This window comes from Eublepharis macularius, chromosome 2 (assembly GCF_028583425.1).
Source record: "Eublepharis macularius isolate TG4126 chromosome 2, MPM_Emac_v1.0, whole genome shotgun sequence".
NCBI lineage: Eukaryota > Metazoa > Chordata > Lepidosauria > Squamata > Eublepharidae > Eublepharis > Eublepharis macularius.
In genome coordinates this window covers 70,318,771-70,338,719 of record NC_072791.1, presented here as the reverse complement: position 1 = coordinate 70,338,719, position 19,949 = coordinate 70,318,771, and the positions used below count along the sequence as shown (strand labels likewise).

At 39.2% G+C, this 19,949-nt stretch overlaps 1 protein-coding gene across 7 annotated transcripts in view; it reads right to left on the bottom strand.

The window, feature by feature from the left end:
- The window catches only part of NUMB (NUMB endocytic adaptor protein), a 110,670-nt gene extending 92,006 nt beyond the window's left edge, over positions 1–18,664 (bottom strand). For 4 of the 7 annotated variants that reach the window (XM_054971033.1, XM_054971039.1, XM_054971038.1 and 1 more), the window contains exon 1: positions 18,607–18,664. The gene's annotated coding sequence lies outside the window, so the exon portion shown is untranslated. Of the gene's footprint in view, positions 1–16,637; positions 16,750–17,925; positions 18,109–18,388; positions 18,580–18,606 lie in introns of those variants that run through there. The other 3 variants (XM_054971034.1, XM_054971037.1, XM_054971036.1) reach the window with 3 other exon arrangements.
- Between the last annotated feature and the right edge of the window lie 1,285 nt (positions 18,665–19,949).

Genomic DNA, 19,949 nt, shown 5'->3' with positions numbered 1-19,949 from the left:
AGAGAGGCACCACATTGAAGATCTGGGACAGATGAAGGCACAATTCTTTTTTCTGGCCTTTCAACATTAGATCTGCTTGTGTTTAAACACCTCCCATAGGCTTTTGTTAAAGAGAAGAACACAAGAACTCAGTACTGTGAACTGATAAAAGTGAAATCATACCCCTCTGAACACCCTTAATCTTTGACAATTTCAATACTCATGACATAAAATCCCAAACTACTTGAGCCCTAGTACATAAAAGGTAAAGCTAATCCCATGTGCAAGCACTGAGTAATTACTGACTCATGGGGGGATGTCACATCACTACGTTTTCTTTGCAGACTTTTTGTTACAGTGTGGTTTGCCATTGCCTCCCCCAAAGCCCTAGTACATACCAAGTATCTATTTAAGAGTTTGCCTTCATCTCAGTCCTAATGCTGAAAGCACAGCCAAATAGGCCCTTCCTTTCATGCATGGTTGGAATGCTCAGTAACTCAAATCTAGTGGCATATGACTCCTTAAATGTGGCTCAACTCTGAAATGTCACATTAATGGGTTCAGGTTGTTATCCTTGCCACAATCCTTAGACCCAGAATACTTATTCCACCTACATAAAGGCCTCTTCTGCTTATTGCTGGTACCCAGCAAAATTAGAGCAAGATCTAGTCCCTTTCAATGTACAAGTAGATGAACAAAGGGTGGAAATTACAGCAGTTTATAAGCTAACTTGTTCAACGGGCAGCCAAGTCCAGTAATTAAACATATCACAGAACATTCTTTGCATTCTGATCCCTTTACATGTACAGAGACATTGCAGGAGAAAAGTGTATACCTATGCAGTATACATATAGTGCTTGTTTATGAACAGTCTGAAGTATTCCAACAACTGCAGTCCAGATATTTTGCATCTATATACTCCGTGTAATTAAATTTCACAAGACCCAATGGATCATATTTGTTCCTGTATCCTGATTTTGTATGACAATTGTTGTCATACCCTACGCCCCACTGCCCACTTCTGCTCTACTTCTCCCTGTTCTTATTTGGAATAACTTTATATTATGAAGAAATACTTGTATACTGCTTTTGAACCCATTTCTAACAATTTTCAATTAAAAAAAACAGAAAGCTCTAAGGTACATATTACTGTTCTTTCATGTTCTTTACAGCATCTACCACTAAAGTAAGCACATTACATTAGTGTCTTTGGCACTGAACAGTAGTTTGGTGCAAGTACTTTATGAATTATGTTTCTTATCAGTGAAAATATTGAAGTATTTTGTCAAAACCTCTTTGGAGTAGTGCAATATATAGTATCCCCATAATTTTCTTCGTGAAAATACTATGTTTAATTTATAACTGATGTAACAATCCAGGAGATCACATGATGCTGTCCTAAAGTCAGACACACTTTCTCAATCTTAGCTCTCATCTGCAATAGAGGGATAATACTAGTTTAACTTACAGGGCTGCATAATGTTTATGAAGCACTCTGAACACTAAAAGCTCTACAGAAATGCATGAACAGATTGTTCATAATTCATTATCACAAAACAAAGAGATACAAAATTCATCCTCTTCCCAACCCCCAGCTCATTTAACTCATGTTTCCTTTTTTATAACTGACAATCTTAAGTGCTTTCTTTCAGTAACTCGCAAGAGATTTGTTACTATCTGACCTAATAATGAAACAAACTTTGTATCCCTTTCCCCCAAAGCATGATTTTATATTTTATTTACAATTATCAAAGCTCATATTATTCCCACAGCACATCGCTGTTAAACAAGGGAAAAGTCTACAAACTTGCAATGCTACAGTGAAATAAGAAAAAGGGCTTTTTTTCTTCATCACTTTTAAACCATTCTGCACATTCTTATTTGAATAAACTGCTGTTTTGCTGCCATGCACATCAATTTACAGTTTATTATAGGCTGCATACTACTGGATAAACCCAAAGATTGCCTCAACTAGGGCCAAGAAAGGACAGCACCGAGGAATGAACCCATGATAGCCAAGATACAAAATTACCTGGGGTTGGATCCCATTGGGCATTTCCATGGATGAAAGGGGAGGGGATTTCCTACCAACTCCCACTCATGCTACCCCTAGGGAGTCCCCAAAACAGCACAGGGCATATTTCAGGCTGTAGCAGGAGGGGGGAGCGAAGAATTCATACTTGGATGACAGAAATCACTTCCATTCATGGAAGTTGCCAGTCAATCCTAGTCCTTGTCTAATCTTGTTAAGAACACAATTTAGAAAGAGGTTATTTTCTGCCTCCAGACATGGTGTGCTCATTTGCTATAGGCAGCACACCACTGTAGTAATTTATAATCATATAATCTTGAATACTACATGGCCCTTCTCCCCAGCTTTAAGAGAACTTTGGAAGCCAGCAGGAAGCCAACCAACAGTGAACAATGTAAAAGATAAAAGGTCCAAAGGGCAGAAGTCCCAGACATTTCTGGTGAACTGCTACTGACATGAAGATTTGTTATCTAGCTCTACCAGAAACAGAACTAATGAATCACAGACTGTTCAAAGAACATAACTGTATTAACATTCATTTACATTCCAGAAGGTAAGGAATAGCTAACAAGCCTGCAAACAAAATGGTTTACATATTTTTCTCTCCACAATTATTTACAGTTCTATATTTTTTCCAGCACGATCAGAATTTAGCTCAAGCAAACTACATTTTAAGATTTTATTCCCAAAGCCTAAACAATAAGATCAAAGGCCCTGTTAACAGACAAATAGTCAGAGATAATATTATGAAATAGGTTTCCCCTTTATCCTCTGTTTATCTCATCTACAGTACTATTTATTAGTTTATCTTTCTCCCCAAACAAATGTGCTTTTGAAACAGATGCTGTATCCACAATTAGGCAGAAGCAGGATAACCCTGTGGAGGTATACACATACTCACACAAAAATCCCATGCCAGAACAACTCAAATTCTATGCCAAGGAATGCTTGACTTGCCTAAAAAAATTCTCTAAATTTGGTTATTTTGCCTAACTGAAACTGCCTCTACTAGAAATAAAGGAAGCAAAGCCATCAAAGGCATGAAATCCTCCTGATCACTGGAGCTCTTCTTCATATATCCCTAATCATACCCGGACCTCTCAAAGTTTTACCAGGCACTGCCTACACACTTTCAAGCCCTTTTTAGTAACTTCATGCACCCCTGAGTCCGGTTTCCTTTTAAACTGATAATAGAAATGCACAAGATGCTGAAATCTCATATTCTGCACATGCAATATGCACTCTTAAGCAAGGGTGGCCAGCTTGCTTGAATGCTTTATTAGAGGGATAAGCTAACAAACCAGACTTCTATGATTCAAATTTTTTTTAAAGTTTCAATTAGACAATCGAACTTAAAATCACTTTCTACTCATATTGGTCTACCTTGGTGCAATGCTACTTTTAACAGCAAGAGGAAAATATGGTGGCAGGAGTATTAAGCAACTTGAACGTGTAAGTCATAAGATACTGTAGAGCTTTAGTATATTATAATTGTGCTTGGTATATAAGCCCTCTTTGAACAGCCTTTGTATTACCTAGAAAACTCCAACTGCTATCTCACAGAAAGTAATAGTATAATACAATCTATACCCCAAGCACATATTTAGACAAGACTTAGAATGAAAACATATTTTATCTGATATGCTTTATGACAGAGGTACCAACACATTCAAAATCTTAGCATTCAACCACTCATAGTACAAGAAGCAACATCCTGCTTTAAAAACGTTCTGCTCATATAGCAAAAATACTTGCATGTGTACTCAGGATAAAAGCCGACAGATTTACTACCTAGCCATTCAAATGCTTAGGTTTCAAAGCTATAATTTGCCTAAACTGCTTTTTGATTCCCAGCTTCATAGTGCTAAGGTTTAAGGCATTTCATGGCCTTAACTCTGAATCAGCACTATGCATCTAGTTAGCACAGACCTTTCACCATCCATTTTCCTAAAATGCCAATGAATTTCTTCTCACCATACACAGCTGATGAGTGGGATCCTATTTTTCCATTCCTTTAATGGTGGAGCCTTCCTCCATAGCAAAGACTGCTGGTGCAGTGTATTCCTTGCACACGTGAAAAGTTTTTCTGTGACTAGAATGGAATAATAAGATTGAACCCAATACTTTCACTGAGCTTCTCAGTATGACCCCAAAATGTCCATCCACCCTCCCTCCCGTGCAAGCACGTGTGTGCGCCCCCCCCCCCCCCCAAAAGGTGCACTGTCAATGCAGAGAACCTAATGGAACTTCTGGTTTGTACTCACCATTGTTCAGTGGTACAAAAATATACAATCTTCTGTAACCTTAAGGAATACAATTTTAGTTATTCTTTATAATTAAACAAACAATTTTTCCCAGTAAATGTGAAAGGTTTTAACTTTCCTGACCTCATAAACCTAAAAATATTTGGACATATTGCATATAGAAGGCAACTGTGTATGGACATTTTTATTCAATAGTTGGCCACCTTGTCCCACAGGCCCAAAGGACTGAAGATGTGCAATATGTGCACTGCATTTAGGATTTTAACAAACCATAATTTATGTTTATGCTATCAGTGTTTTATCTTGTATGTATCTTAATTGTTGTGATCCACTCTGTTTGTTTTGCACTAATAAAATAACTTAAAAATTTTAACTTTAAAAAAGGTTAACTTTTCTAACATGAAAATGTAGCATTCTTTGTTATGGAGGGCAGGAAAGAGGGATAGATGTCTCATTTCTACAAGTTACACTAGCAGTGGTCTGTTCAATACACATGAAGCTGAGAGATACCATACGGTGGTCTGTCTCTATGGGCCTCACTGTGATCAGGTAAATTTTTACAAATACTTCTTTGAGATAATTGTTAGCTTTGCAATAGGGAATATTGTTCTAGAAAAGATAATGCAAGCTCTAGTTAAGTTACTAGATGATACTAAACCTGTTTTTTTTTTTAATTAATCCAAATGAACTGGATTACTCTTTCCCAAATAATTCTTATTCAAGACTTGGTATTTTTCTATCTTCTGCCTTAACCATCTCTTCAATACGGTGTGTATTTAGACCATTTTGTTGCCTTTGAGTTTCCTCTTTTTCTGCTTGCACTATATGCCAACTCTTCGATCTTAGCCCTACCACATTTTTGTTCATTAGATATCTTGGCTATTTGATTGAATTGTTTTTATATTATGTAATAATCCACCTTTAGTCTAAGTGAGGAAGGTGGATGATAAATAATATAATGACCAAGACATATAAAACTATGATTAAATCCATGTGGTTCACAGATCATGCAACTATTATGATGTCTTGGACTCTATCAAGAACAATGTTCCCTAAGCAAGGGAAACTTGAAGGTTTGCTTGTTCAAAAACAGGAGATGAGGGTTTCTAACATCTTTACTAAAGTTGAAAAGAGCATACAAAATAGAGTGAATGTTAAATTATACCAAACAAAGATATTTCAAGTTTTGTAATAAACCCTTGAAAAACATTGGGAAGAATTCTAAGGAACAGAAAAATACAGCAGTTTCATTTTTAGTGATTAATAATCAGAAATTTAATAGAGTAACCAAACAAAATCTTACTATCTTGCCATCAACACCCATAACAAAACGGTCCAACAAATTAGTACAATATATAGCTTTCAATGGTCCCCATCAAATCTTACATACCTAGGAGTTGAAATCACCCCCAACCTGAAAGACCTTATAAAATTGAATCACCTCAAATTGATAAATCAAATTAAATTAGATATTATCAAATGGAATAAATTAAAGCTCACGTGGTATGATAGATTTCATTTAATAAAAGCTTTTATATTACCAAAATTTATTTTTATGTTTAGAGCGATCCCTCTTACTATAAATAGATCACAAATAGCTCAATGGCAAATATTAATTAATAAATTTCTATGGCAAAACAAGCACCCGAGAATTGCATTCACTACTATGAGGAGGAAATCAGCAAACGGTGGTTTTAATTATCCAGATTTATACCTATATCAATCAGCGACACGACTGGCTAACCTCTTGCAAATGACTTCAAATTCCCCTCAGCCAGATTGGGTTACGATCATACAACCATCTTCAAAATTCAGTGACATAACAGACACAATTTGGAACAAACCAAGTAATAGGCCACAAAGCATCAAAAAAAGCTTCCTGATACCATCTATCTTAAAGACATGGGACCAAATCAGGATCAAAATTGTTCCCAAAATATCTAGATTCTCTACCTTTCTAAATCAAGAATGGTTTTTACCAGAGTGGGATCGATCACTTATCCTATCATTACATCAAGCAAAAATAACTAGACTAGTTGACATATCCACAAAATCAGGTCTCCTAGAGAAAGTAGATATAGAGAATAAATTAGAACAAAAACTACATTGGTTTAATTACTTACAACTCTCACACATGGCAGAAAAAATAAGGCTAAGGAACATCATGAAAGAACCTCTGACAGAATTCGAACAATTTCTAGACTCACCAGTACAACAAAAAAAAGGCATGATAGCTAAACTATATAACCTTCTGCTAAACATCACTGAGAACAAGCAGCTAAGTTGTCAATCTAGTTGGGGTAAGGACTGTGCAATTGAACAGTCCCCAGAGATTTGGAAAAAAATATGGACATCTGGAATATTCACCTCGAAAGTCAACATAACTAAATTACAAACGTTTAAAGTGATTCACAGATGGTACCTAACACCCAAAAAATTAGCACACATATCAGCTAGATCATCCCCAAAATGTTGGAAAAATTGTGGCGGGGAGGGAACCTTCGCCCACTGTTGGTGGGAATGTAAAGGAATTAGACAATTTTGGGAAGAGATATTAATGAAAATTAAAGATATCACAAACCACGACCTCCCCTTTGACCCAAAAATGATTTTTTTAGACTTGTGGGAAAACTCACACGTCCCCAAAATCAGAAAGGAGCTCATTGCCTCTTTTTTTGTAGCAGCTAAGAGTGCCATAGCGACAGTATGGAAATCAAAAAGACTACCAACAATCGAAAACTGGTTCTCTAAAGTTTGGAATCATTTTATTTTAGAAAAAGTAAGCAATGATATGCAAAATGCAGTACAACTCACAGAAAATACTAATTTTATTGAGAAGTGGCTCCCATTTCTGGAATACATAGAAAAGAATAATATGCAGCCCAACTCGAAAATACTACAAGTTGTAACAAACAATGGATACCTCTCCTTCTATTAAGCTGATAGTATAACTGTGTAATTACATGGAATTACTTTTTCTTTACGTTAATTATTAAGGATGTAAGTCTAACTGCGTATTGTATATTGGTTTTTGTTTCATTCAAATTTGAAATGTTGTTTGTTACTTGAAGGTTATTAGTTACATCTGATGTTACAATAAAAATTTAATAAAAAAAAAAAAAAAAGAATATGCAAGATGAGATTCTAAAGGAAACTGCTGGCTATTGTTGAGAAGGCTGTATCAAGGAAAAATCATGCCATTCTTCTAGGCTACCTTTCTAGCTTGGTAGCACTATGAACACATCAACTCCGAGATGCACAAGCAACATAGTTGAAACATTCATTAAGGCTGTTGAGTCAGACAATGTAACAACTGGAGCGAGCAAGTAGAATCTAACTGAAACCCACATGCTTGCACTACACGCAAAATTGACATAAGCATTAGACAAAGTGAAGGTGATTAAGTATGCAAAACATCATCAAGGTGAATACCCTTAAATACTTTAAACCTCATATATTTGCTCTGGGAAGAACCGCTGTACGGAACGTCGAATTCAAACTATGTGCTGCCTCTTTACTTATTTATATGTATATATATGAAATTTGTATATTTGCATAGTTGTAATTTTAATCATTAGATGTAGAATTTTTAAGTTTTTAGTGATATTTAATATGTTGAATTGTTGTCATCCGCCCTGAGCCCGCTGATGCGGGGAGAGTGGAATATAAATGTAATAAATTAAATTAAATTAAAATTAAACAATTCTAAAAAAAAAAAAAAAAAAAAAAAAAGAAATTTAATAGAGCTGAGGATATAGCAGCTCAATTAAAATTGCTCTAGCATAAGTAATATACGTTAAATCAACTTATTAAAAGACTCTTGCCCAGTACTGGTATACTGAGAATATCTGGGGTAGATACAACTAGCATTTTCATGGGCACAAGGACTTCCATCTACAGAGGACAATTTCCCCACCTCCTCCTGCTCGTGGCAGCCCCAAATGCCCCCCCAATCCTGTTCCTTTGGGGAAAAGCTTCCACTCCAAATGGATTAATACCTACATTTTTCACCTTTTTTTGACAAAATAAGGACCCCCCCCCCCGACTACAGTTATGAATGCAGGTACTGCCTCAAATGATTACCTATACATTGAGGAAAGGTAAAGATCATACGAAACCAGGAACACACCCTATACCACCCAATCAGTATTAGAGATGGGCACGAAACGGGGGGGGGGGGGGGAGAAACGCACCATGAGTTTCGTGGTTCGTTGCGTTCCATGAACCATGAACCTTCACAAAATGGCCCCGTTTCGTGAAACAATTTGTTAAGTTCGTGATTCGTCAGCTCCCGGGGCCCTACAACAGCCTCCTTCATACCCAAAGATGCCAAACTCTCAGGGAGACTTCACCAGGCTCTCCTCCAGCCACCCTTCAAGTAGCTCTCTTCAGGCTCTCTTTGCTGACTTTTCCCTCCCATTCTCCTGGCCTCCTGCTTTCTGCCACTGTTGGAAGAAAAGTCAAGCGGAGCGGATCTGCTTGGGTTTTCCTCTCTTCAGGTTCTCTTTGCTGATTTTTCCTTCCCATCCTCTCATCTTCATGCTGCTCTGACATGCCCTCCCCTCGCCTCCAAGTTCTTGAAGGAAAAGCCAAGCAGAGTGGATCTGCTCAGGATCTGCTCCGGAAAGCTTAGGGCGGGGGTGGGAAGATATGCCAGAGCAGCAGGAGGACTAGAGGCAGAGAGTCAGGGAAGGGATCCTGAAGCTGGCAAGCAGTGAACAGCGGCAGAAGAAGCTGCTGAGGCTGTCACCACCGCTGCTACTCCACCATCCTGTTCTTAAAAACGGAAAAGGGAAACAGAGTGGGGAAGGAGTCTCCGACTACAGTTCCCAGGTAAGCTTGCACAGACCTGCCACGTGTAATTCGTCATTTGTAGCTTTGCTCAGTTCTCAGGTTGGCAGGGAGAGCTGCCTATCAAGGTTATGTGAGCTAAGACTGTGGTTTCTACAGCAACAAAAGGTCTGCAGACATTCCAGGCCTATGTTGCCTAGGGAATCAATGGATCAGCGCCAGCTTGTCTGGCATCACAAAGCATTCACAAATCAAACAAATCAGCCCAAAAGTTGTGGATTTCATGAAAAACGCAGCCCCACAAAATGTGTTTTCGCAATACACAAATTGACCCTATTTGTCATGAAATTTGATTCATATTCCTATTTGTGGCCATGTCTAATTAGTATCAAATAGGTTCTCTTAAAAACAGAAAGGAATTGCCAAACTTCAGAGGCATACCATTCATATCACAAAAAGCTAATTTAGAATCTGCTTTAATTTTATTAAAACAACGAAAAAGCAATTAATTCTGCTGTTAAAGTGTTTTGGTCTCAGTGGAAAATTACTGATTTGATTTCATTAATGTTTATTAATCTGGTTTAGAAGGTCCATTAATGGAAATGTCTGTCAGCTTTTTCTCCTCTCTTGGTATGAGACAAGGCTGTCCACACTTTTCATTTTTACACTTTCCATTGAACCACTGGTCATAGTAACCAACAAGATATTGGTTGATTTGATTCAGTGAATGTTAAAGTTTCTTTATATGCCAATAATGTTCTTCTAACTCCATTACATCATAAATAGTCTATTCAAGTTTTATTGTACTGGCTGAAATTTCTGGTTGTAAAAATATAGTGAAATTTCTGGTTGTAAAAATCAAGCCAGAATTGTGTAAAATTTGCACCAATTCTGTAGAAATTATAGTGTTAAAGCTTAACCTATTCCATGGAATAGAGAACCAATTTTGTATTTAGACATTTGAATTTCAAGGACTTAATGCAATTATTTGGCATAAATCAAAGATCAATGGAAGAAGTACACAGAGATTTAGGATTTGAGGTTAATGAATAAAGCTGACAGGAAGAAAATTGATTCATTTGAAATGTGGTGCTCAAGGAGAGTTTTGTGGTTACAATGGACAGCCAAAAAGACAAATAAGTTCTAAATCACATCAAGCCTGAATTCTCTCTAGAAGCTAAAATGACAAAACTCTTGTCACATCATGAGAAAACAAGACTCTCTGGAAAAGTCAATAATGCTAGGAAAAGTAGAAGGTAGTAGGAAAAGAAGAAGACCCAAAATGAGACAGCTTTATTCAATAAAAGAAGCCATGCTCTCCAGTTTGCAAGATCCGAATAATACTGTTAACAGCAGGATGCTTTGGAGGTCTTTCATGCATAGGGTCGTCCTAAGTCAGAGACGACTTGATGGCACATAACACACACATTTATTTATAGTCTGCCTTTCTCACTGAGATTCAAGGTGGATTGCAAGTGAAATATAATAAGATCAACAGATAGGACATTTTATCTATTCTCTAGCTAGAAAGAATGTGATAAAATGAATTGTGTTGGCCAGGATTACTCTTCTCATGATTTTGTATCTAAACTGGATTGGTGTCAGAAAGTTTGGCAAATTGTGTTAATGATGAGACTTAAGAACATGTTTGATAATTTAGTGAATAGGGCTATTGATAAATGGTCTAAGTCCATCATGGTTTGGAACAGTAAATCTCAAGATGGAGCATGGCCTTGTATATGTTTTGATTAGATATAATTCTGTGGTGTGTAACATTTATACTACTCTTCTGCATTAAAAAGTACTGTAACTGGTATGTTTTTCTCCCTCTATTGTCATACTGGTATGTTTCTCTCTATTGTCATCAAGGGATCCATATATATGAAATTCAAGTCCTGTTTTGTTTCCTTGGGAACTATTGCTATTATAAAACCTGTTATAAAAACAGTAAACAGTTTCTAAAAATCTAACATACTATAGAAGTTCACTGACTTCTCAGTTAAGGTCCCCTTCAACAGTACACAAATTAAGATTGCATTCTTCTGTGCATGCTAACATGGTAGTAGTTTCCAAGGAACTCAGTGAGATTTATGAGCAAACAGGATTTCAGACTAAGTCTTTACCTCTTCAAAAAGACTGCATCTGGTATCAATTTAACATTATCTACTAGAAAAACTGCCACTGAAGTTAGTGAAGCCATCTAAAGTGCAAGACATTCAATATCAACTGTCAAATCAATATAGCTCCTCATCACAGAAAAGTGTGAGGATGATAGCTGATTAAACTACAAACTAGCAATGCACAGCAACCAAATCATTCCTATCAAGAAGCTTACCTTCTTCAGACAAAGAATTACAGAAAATGAAGCCAAAAGCATACCAGCCATGTTTTCATGAGAAAAAAGAATTCGTTGATTTAGTGATTTTCCAGACAACTTAGCCCAGCTATTTCTAAATAACAAAATGAGAAACAACAAGAAGCTAAGCCAACAAGGATCTCTCAGTAAAGGTTTTAGTTGGCATGCTATTTGGTTTGGGGAAAATCTAGGGACTTTCAAGTTATAAAAAATTAACCACACAGAATGATGTTTTTCTTATTGTTCATTTTTTAAATTTACCATAAAACGGCAGCTACAATAGTCCCAATTTCAAACATCTAACACAAAGCATAAGACAGATCTCTCACTAAACAGCAATACAACAGCAATTTCAGATGACTATTCAAAACTTTAACTTTTTGGTTGAAACACTGATGATCTTAAAAGGCATTTAGAAGCATTACTAGGCACAGAGACAGATTTATACCTTTCAGCAATGACTTACTATGGAACCACTGCCAGCCCTTTGGGCCTATCAACAGTTAGGAAGATGTTTTGTATTCACTTTGATAAATTTAACTAGGTGAAAAGGTAACACTCGGTACCATCACAACTTCATGAATCCAAAGATTTAAGTCAGTAAGTGTAAAGTATAAATGACAATCAAATTACACCTTACAGACATAAGCATGGGTTTTTTCCCCCTGAAAACTGGTTTTGTTTAACTGAAAAGCAGCCTTAGTGACTGAGAGCAGAAGAGTGGCAAGGGAGGAGGCAGTTTGCGTTTCCTTCCTGCCTCCTGTCTACTTAAACTGCCTCCAAGCTACAAAGCAGAGGTATGTGCTCTATTTTTATGTCATAGGGGAAAACTGAAAACCTTGTTTGTTTGCAATGCCCATTTGCGGCCATTCTGTTCCTGCCTCAATGATTTGTTTGAAATTCCAAACAGCAGTTCAAATAGCTCAAATCTGTGAAGTAGTTGTATTCAGCATCAGAGGTGATGTATGTTCACAATTTGCTTAGATTACTTGGGAACTCATCATGGGGCACTGTAGACAGGTCATGTATCGTTAAAAATTAGCTATATTAGAGCATATGTACTGCTTTTGCAGCTGCACAGTTGGCGGTATTCCTTAGTTGATGACATTTATTCTTAATACATGCTTAAAAGTTACAGGATCAAACTACAACTCCCAGCTGGCAAGGCAAGAACATCAATATTTTGCAAAACAGTCAAGGCCACAATGTTACACAGGCAAATAATGTGGCATGTCCTCTCCCTTGCCCAGCAAGACCAAGACAAAAACGAAAACATATTTTTTTCAAATTAATATTTGTGCTTTGGGAATGGGTGAGGAAAGGGATACCAGAGGCAAACATATTGAGAACAAGTGAGTGCAGAGTATTTGTTATCCAAACTCAAACACTCCCATGAACAAAATAGACTCAGGAAGGATAATGGGGTATGGCTAGAATAGACAGATAAGTCACACAGCCAGCCTGCCCCTCAACATGCTCATGACATCTTTTTAAATAATTTAACAAAAATAATGGAAGAGGCATAGGAAACATGCACTGAGCATTTCTGATTCAATTCCAAGCATTTAAGAAACAAATTATTGTTTTGAAGGGCTGTCCATAATTTGCAACAAAATTGTCATCCAGACTGACTATCCCAGGAGAAAAGCAGCTTTGGAGGGGGGGGGGGCAAATTTTGAGCAGTCAAAGAACAGGAGGTAAACATTAAGCAGCACGCACACCCAAACTGTAGCACGAGACTATTTTTCAGTAGAACACACACAAACACACACCTTTGCTATTCCCTTAACTGATCAATCTTAACTGCTATCACTACAGAGAAAGTTTTCATAGCTTAGAGAGTTTCTAAATCCATCATTCAATGTATGTTTATTTCAAGGCCTCATTTGCTATGTATATAGGAAAGAGCAATTTTAACCAGTTGGCAGATACCCCACAAGGGGATCAAGAGGACTGAGAACAGATCATAATTACCAATAAATTTATTTCTACTTTCTACCAGACTAGTAGAAGGTTCAAGTCAGTTTGTAACCCATTTTTGTCAAACAGCCCTGCCCATAACATCTGTCTGTAAGTTACTGGTCATGTATTCAAGCTCCATTTAAATTTAGGTGCTGCTTTCTAACTCATCTCCATTTACAGCTGCATTCAGAAGTCAAGTCCCAAGGTTTGTCCATGAGAGACATGAACACAGCTTGTTGCCTTGCTTGCATGTTCTCCTCATCCCTCTCCACTCCATTTGTCCATGTAAGCATGAGAACAAGCTGCATTCATGCCTACAATGAACAAACCTCTATCTGTCATGACATTTTAATGCAACCAATATCTACAACTTTCTCAATTACTAAACTATTTTTTAAAATGTAAAAATAAAACCATGGATGGCAGCTAAGTGATCACATTGAAAGACTTAACTCCGACTGTATAAAATACACATGTTAAAATTCTACCTGCTTTGATGCTATAATTCGATGGTATAGAAATTACTGATAACAAAATCAACTAACTACAGTTAAGCAGAGGGCATTTGATGTAACACTTGGCACAGTTAACCCCTCTGACTACAAACAAGCATCCTTACTCAAATTCAATAAAAAAAATTAGGTTGCTTGTATTTCTAGGTCTTTGAAAAGACAGGAACTCTCTTCTCTGAACTCTGGTTGGAAGACCCTTATATTCTCTGATATTCTGTCATTTCAGACAACTTGAGGGGTGGAAATCAGGCAAATGACCCTTTAGGGCAACCAACCTCAATCTTGCAAGCGTTTGGGCAACTCTTCTGACATCTGGCCTGTCTTCTCAGTTTAAGGGGAGGACTGAAAAAATTGTGTGCAAGTGGTCAGCACCATGCTAGGGGAACAACTTAGACCCATGCAAGCCTCCAACACATCACTTGGCCAAGTGCCAAGCTAATCAATATTTTTGGTGATTTGTGTCCAGACATTTTGGAGTGTGTAGCTCTTATTCCCCCAACCCCACCGCCAGCAATTCTGGTTCAGGAAAATGGGGTGGGGGGAGGCAAGAGAATTTAAATTGTGTGCCCCACTGCTGCTGAGTAGCTGCAGGGAAAGTGAGCTGAGTCTGGGGAAACTGGACCTGACTCATCAAAAAGTATATTGTGTAACTCAGCCCTAAGTCAACATGCTCTGGAAATTGGTGAAGAACTCTCTCAGCTTTCCAAGCAAAAAGCTGCACTAATAAATAAGTACTAGATCCACAGCCCAATAGCAGGTTCTCCATCAGACCTCCCCAACAAATATCATCTCACATATGGAAGAGACTGCACAAATAATCATTCCTTTATAGCCATCTAACCCATGCCCTGGATAGAACAGACACGTGCCAACAGAGTAACAGAAAACACACAGTTTAGCATTATGCACTTTCAACACTAGAGTGCTGACACTTCCATCAGAACATTCAGTTAAAGCTTACTGAGAGGCCCTCCCAAGTATACGAACAAGAGATCAAATCCTCAAAAGAACTAATTTTGAGGTAATCTTTTACCCAAAAGTCATAAAATAGTTCTTCCAAGAATCATTGTTGTTGAGAAATAAGGTGACCCTTTAATGCATGTTTTAACATTTTTCTGCTAATAAATATTTGGATTGCTGACATCTACTTTACTGGTTTGGAAATAATGGGTCTACATCTTGGACTAATCTACAGCCAAGATTCTGGATTCAATTAAAATATTTTAAGATACAATTGAAAAGATTTCTGGTCATATAGTTGTGGTATGAATATGTTTAACTTTGAACTTAACAGTGGTTTTAGATACAGAACTTCCAACTTGTCCATTGGCAAAATATCATAGGACCCAATTTTTTAACTATGCTACTTTAACAATGAAACTCTGGAGCATGTATGCAAAATGTCACATCATCTGCCACCATAAACTAAAAGGCACAGGAACTCTAAACTGTTCCATACTTTCAAGAGGTTACCAATCAGTCATTCATTGGTGACCATGAAGTGGGTTAAACTAAGCTATAAACTGCCACTTGCTCTTTCACAAGTAAGAACTACCTTCAGTCAGCTTGACATGAAAATTTAAAAGAAGTTCATTCTTTCTTCTGGGCTGTAAAATACTTCTTCCAGGCTATGAATCCTTGAGGGATGGATTCCAGCTTAGGTAAATTGTCAAATGGTTACATGCATTCTTTACTAAAGGCCTTACTTTCTTGATGTACGAATCATTTTACCTTTACCTAATCCCAAAGCATAAAAGGGATTGTCAAATTTTGTTAATGTGAAAGCCCTAGAAGGAGATTCAAACCATTAAGTATTTTTGTAATGATATAACCTTTAACAGATTGCTGTTATCAAGACTTTAATATGACCTTTTAAATGCCAGAACATAGTCCAAGGAACTGAAAACCTAGTATTTCTCTATGTTAATCATACAAGACCCTCCAGTCCATGAATAAATTAACTCATGGTTCCTTCTTTTTATTTTAAAGGTCAGTTTTTTTAAACACATATACTGAAAAAGACGCGCTCCAAGCAATACAACTGTTAGTTCATGGAATAAGCAAGAGAAATGCCCTCCACATTATTCTGCTCACTTTCAAAAGCATCTGCTTCATAAACGTACTCTAAAGAACTTGATTACAGTTTACATTAAATATGTTATTTTGTTTAGAAGTGGAATCTTTTGAGCATTAACTAACACATAGCTGCAGGATGCAGTTTAGTAACTTCTGTAGACTCATCTGCATGGTTCTATAAGGCAGCCTTCTTAAATTAGTGCTTAATATATGGTATAAGTGATCCTTATTAAAAGCAAACTACATTTCAGACTTGAATAATACATTATTGTATAACATAATTGGAATCCATTTATACCACTACCTACTCCAATGAAACTAAGTGGAATCCTAAGAAGACTTTCCTGGGGGTAAGGCCCATTAAGCAGACACGCTTAGGATTGCTATTTAAGTGGTATATATAATACATTTCTTTGGATGAATTCTTATTTCAATGAAAGATACATCACACTAGGAACACATTTCCCCATCACTATGTCTTTCCTCCTAACAGTGTAAATGATTCATGCCGATGAGCTCTTGCTTCACTGACAAAAGTGCTCACTATGCAGCCTGTTGAAACTTTATTATTGTTTGTACAAAACTTTGTGTGGCACGGCTGGGATTTAACCCTCTTTATCTCACACATTCTGTATTCTATTTCACATTAAGGAAGCTTGTCTCACCATTCAATAAGAGAAATGGGTAATGATTACACATTCCTCTTCTATTCAGTTTCTGTTTGTATTTTGCTCACATGACTGGGATGTCATCATTTTAGTGTTTCCATGAAGAATAGCCAAGAAGTGAAGAAATGAGGAAAAAAAACAATTTTAACAATCCAGTGGAAAACATGGTACTGATCAGCACTATTTTTTCTATGTCAAGCATATTAAACAGCAGATGGCCTTAAAAGACTGATCTTGATTTCAACTACATAACTATCAAGGATTAGGATAGCCAAAAATGTGCTTAACATGTATACTTTTCCAGCAGACAGTAACCAGAAACAAATGCCACTGTGGTTTAGCTTATAGTTCCAACTCCATAATAACATTTGGAGCTGTGAACTCAAGTACACAATTTAGAAAACTCAAAACAAATAAATTATTGTATCCCAACAACAATTTTTTGTAAAATGCACCACACTGGCAGGCTGAATTAACAACTTTTGGGGAGTAGGAAGACTTGGAAGACATGACAAGCCACATATTAAACAGAATAAATTGAACCAGAATATATTATCCAGCTTTATAAAACATTAATGAACAGGTTACATAAATCTTGCAGATTAAGTTGTTATAGATGAGAGCTGTCGCAAAACATGGCACCAGTCAGTAGTTAAAGAAGTGCTATGTAAATTCATTAAACCTCTCTGAAACAGCACATTGAGCCGTCAACATTTTTAGCATCTGATGAGTCATAAGTATATTCAATGATTTCAGGCTATATGTAACATTCACTAGCCCACGAAATCAAGTAATATAATTAAACAGCAATTATAATTTACATTAAAACAAAGCCACCCACTGAAAAGCCCATTCAGTTATTTTATGCTTCTCTTCTCTGCAGCAGAAAGCCACAAGACAAGTTCTCCCTTAGATGACACAGTCATCATGTTGACAAAACCACCACCTTTCTCGTGGAAATGTGTTGAAATTAAACCACATTTGACTAAACCCCACCGTACACCAAACCTGCTTCCCATAAAACACGGTAATACAAAGATAAAGTACAGCACTCCTCGTCTCCATTCGCATATCAGCGCTCCATTCCTCCACTACAACCCCTCTGAGGCCCTAAAGTAAGCGATCCGCAAAAGGATTCATTCAAATCAGTAGCGCTGAAACAGCATAAAATATAGGGCAGCTCTAAGGAGAACAAGCCACTTCGTTTCATTCGTTTAGAGTTGCCCAGACTCAGGAAGCGGCAAGCCTTCCAAGCGGGATTCTCCTCTCTCAAACTGAGCGGTACCTTCGGCGAGACACTTCCCTCCTCCTCCTCCTCCTCCTCTTCTCAACTTCCTGCAGGAGCCTCCCTCCACATCTCTTTTCCTTTCGCAGAGGACTCCTGATCTTCCTGCATTCCTCTGCCGCTGGCTCCTCGCCCGGGTTCATTCTGGGGCTCGGACTGAGCCTTCCTTAACTTTCAGGGGCCAGCGCCGCTTCCTCCCATCCGAAAGGGCAGCGGCGCCTCACACACGACCGCCAGCCACCCCCTCCTCCTCAGCCGCCGCCGCACTTCCCCCTCGCCTCAGGCTCCCCTCCGGTGTCCCTGGCACTCAGACCCCGCCCAGCTGCCCCTTCTCCTCAGACCAGTCCCACACACGGGCGCTGCCCCTACCTTGCCCCCTCAAAAGAAAGGCCCTCCGTTTCCCTCCCTGCATCGCACGCTTGAGCCCCGCCGCCCACCTTCTTCCTTCCCCTCAGAGACTCACCCGCCGCACAGCTTCCGAGAGACGAGGAGCGCCGCCCCCCCCTCCTCCTCCACACACACACACCACAGCTCGAGCCTTTCCCTACACGTCACTCGACTCTTCCCGCCAGGAGGGGGAAGCCGGATCGAACCTCACGCCTTCAATCGCCCACCCGCCACCCCTTCAACGGGCCCAGCCCCACCCCGGCCAATTCCTCAGGCCCGGCCACCCGCTCTCACCTGCTACCCGCAGCCTCCTCCCTTCGGCACCTCCTTCCCGTTCCCTGACAACAACTCCCGCCTCCTTCCCCACCTCTATCTTCACAGCCGATTGGTCTCTTCGGGCAGGAGTTCTTGGCAGTTATTGGTGAGTTTCCCAGTCTGTCAAGCTCTTAACTCCGCCTTTCGCTTTCCGAACCTTTTGATCTACACTAGTGCTTCATCGCCCCCACGGCTGGCCTTATCTTTTTTTATTGGTTCAAACTGTAAAAGCGGGCTCCTATGATAGGCCAGAGGAGATATCAGTCATGGAAATAGCTCCTCCTCCCGGCACATAGGTACATAGAGGCGCCTAATTTCGCGGCGGTTGGTTGCACAGGGGGAAGGGCAACGTTACAGTCGAGTACCTGACCTGGGTTTAACCTTTGGGGGATGTAGGGAGCGCTGCTTTCGCCTCGGTTTAGGCCCCTGGGCTTTGCTGCTTTTTAATAAGAATAAGCTCAGTCGGGTCTAAGGAAGTGTAGCAAGTGTTACATGTATTTCCAGGCATGGACTAAGAGGACAAAAGGGCCCCTGGACGTGGCCATGTCCTCTTAAAGGAGGGAGAAGTCGCTCTTCTCTGCGGTCACGACGGTGGCCGTCACATGACCGACCAAATGGTAGCCCCTCGGTGGTTTACCCAAACTGAGCCTGTCACCTCCCCCCCCCTTGCTGGAGCTAGGCTCAGTACCCGCTGCTTGCTATACGACTTACCCAGCAGTGGCTACCATGCGGCTTATCCTGGCTGAGCCTAGTTGTGGTCATCATGTGGTGTTGCCAACCTCTAGGTAGGGCCTGGAAAGCTCCTGGAATTGCAATTGATCTCTGGACGACAGAAATCAGTCTCCCCAGAGAGAATTGGCAGCTGTGGAGGGTGGACCCCATGGCATTATACCTCACGGAGGTCCTTCCTGTTCCCAAAGATATTTCCCAACCTAGAGTTAGAAACCCTATTATCAGCAACTTGCCCTGGTGGAAGCTGCCACATGGTTTGCCTGAGGTAGAACAAAGGCTGCCACTGCACAGCTTGCTCTGTGATAGCCTCTGTGCAGCATGTCCAGGCTCAGCTTTGTGGTGGCCCCTGCACAATTTGCCTAGACAGTGCAGCCTCCCTTCAGTCAGCAGCTGCTTCTGCTTGGCTGGGCTCTCGCCCTTGTGCTGGGTGGGCACAGGTGGTCAGGAGATGGGGCTCACCAGGATTTTTCACTGTGTCCATGATGCCCAGTCTGTCCCCTGTATATTGCAAACATGAGGTATCCCAGGTTAATTTGTTGAGTTTTAAGATACCCCTTACTAGGGCTGCCAGTTTCCCGCTCCTATCTCTC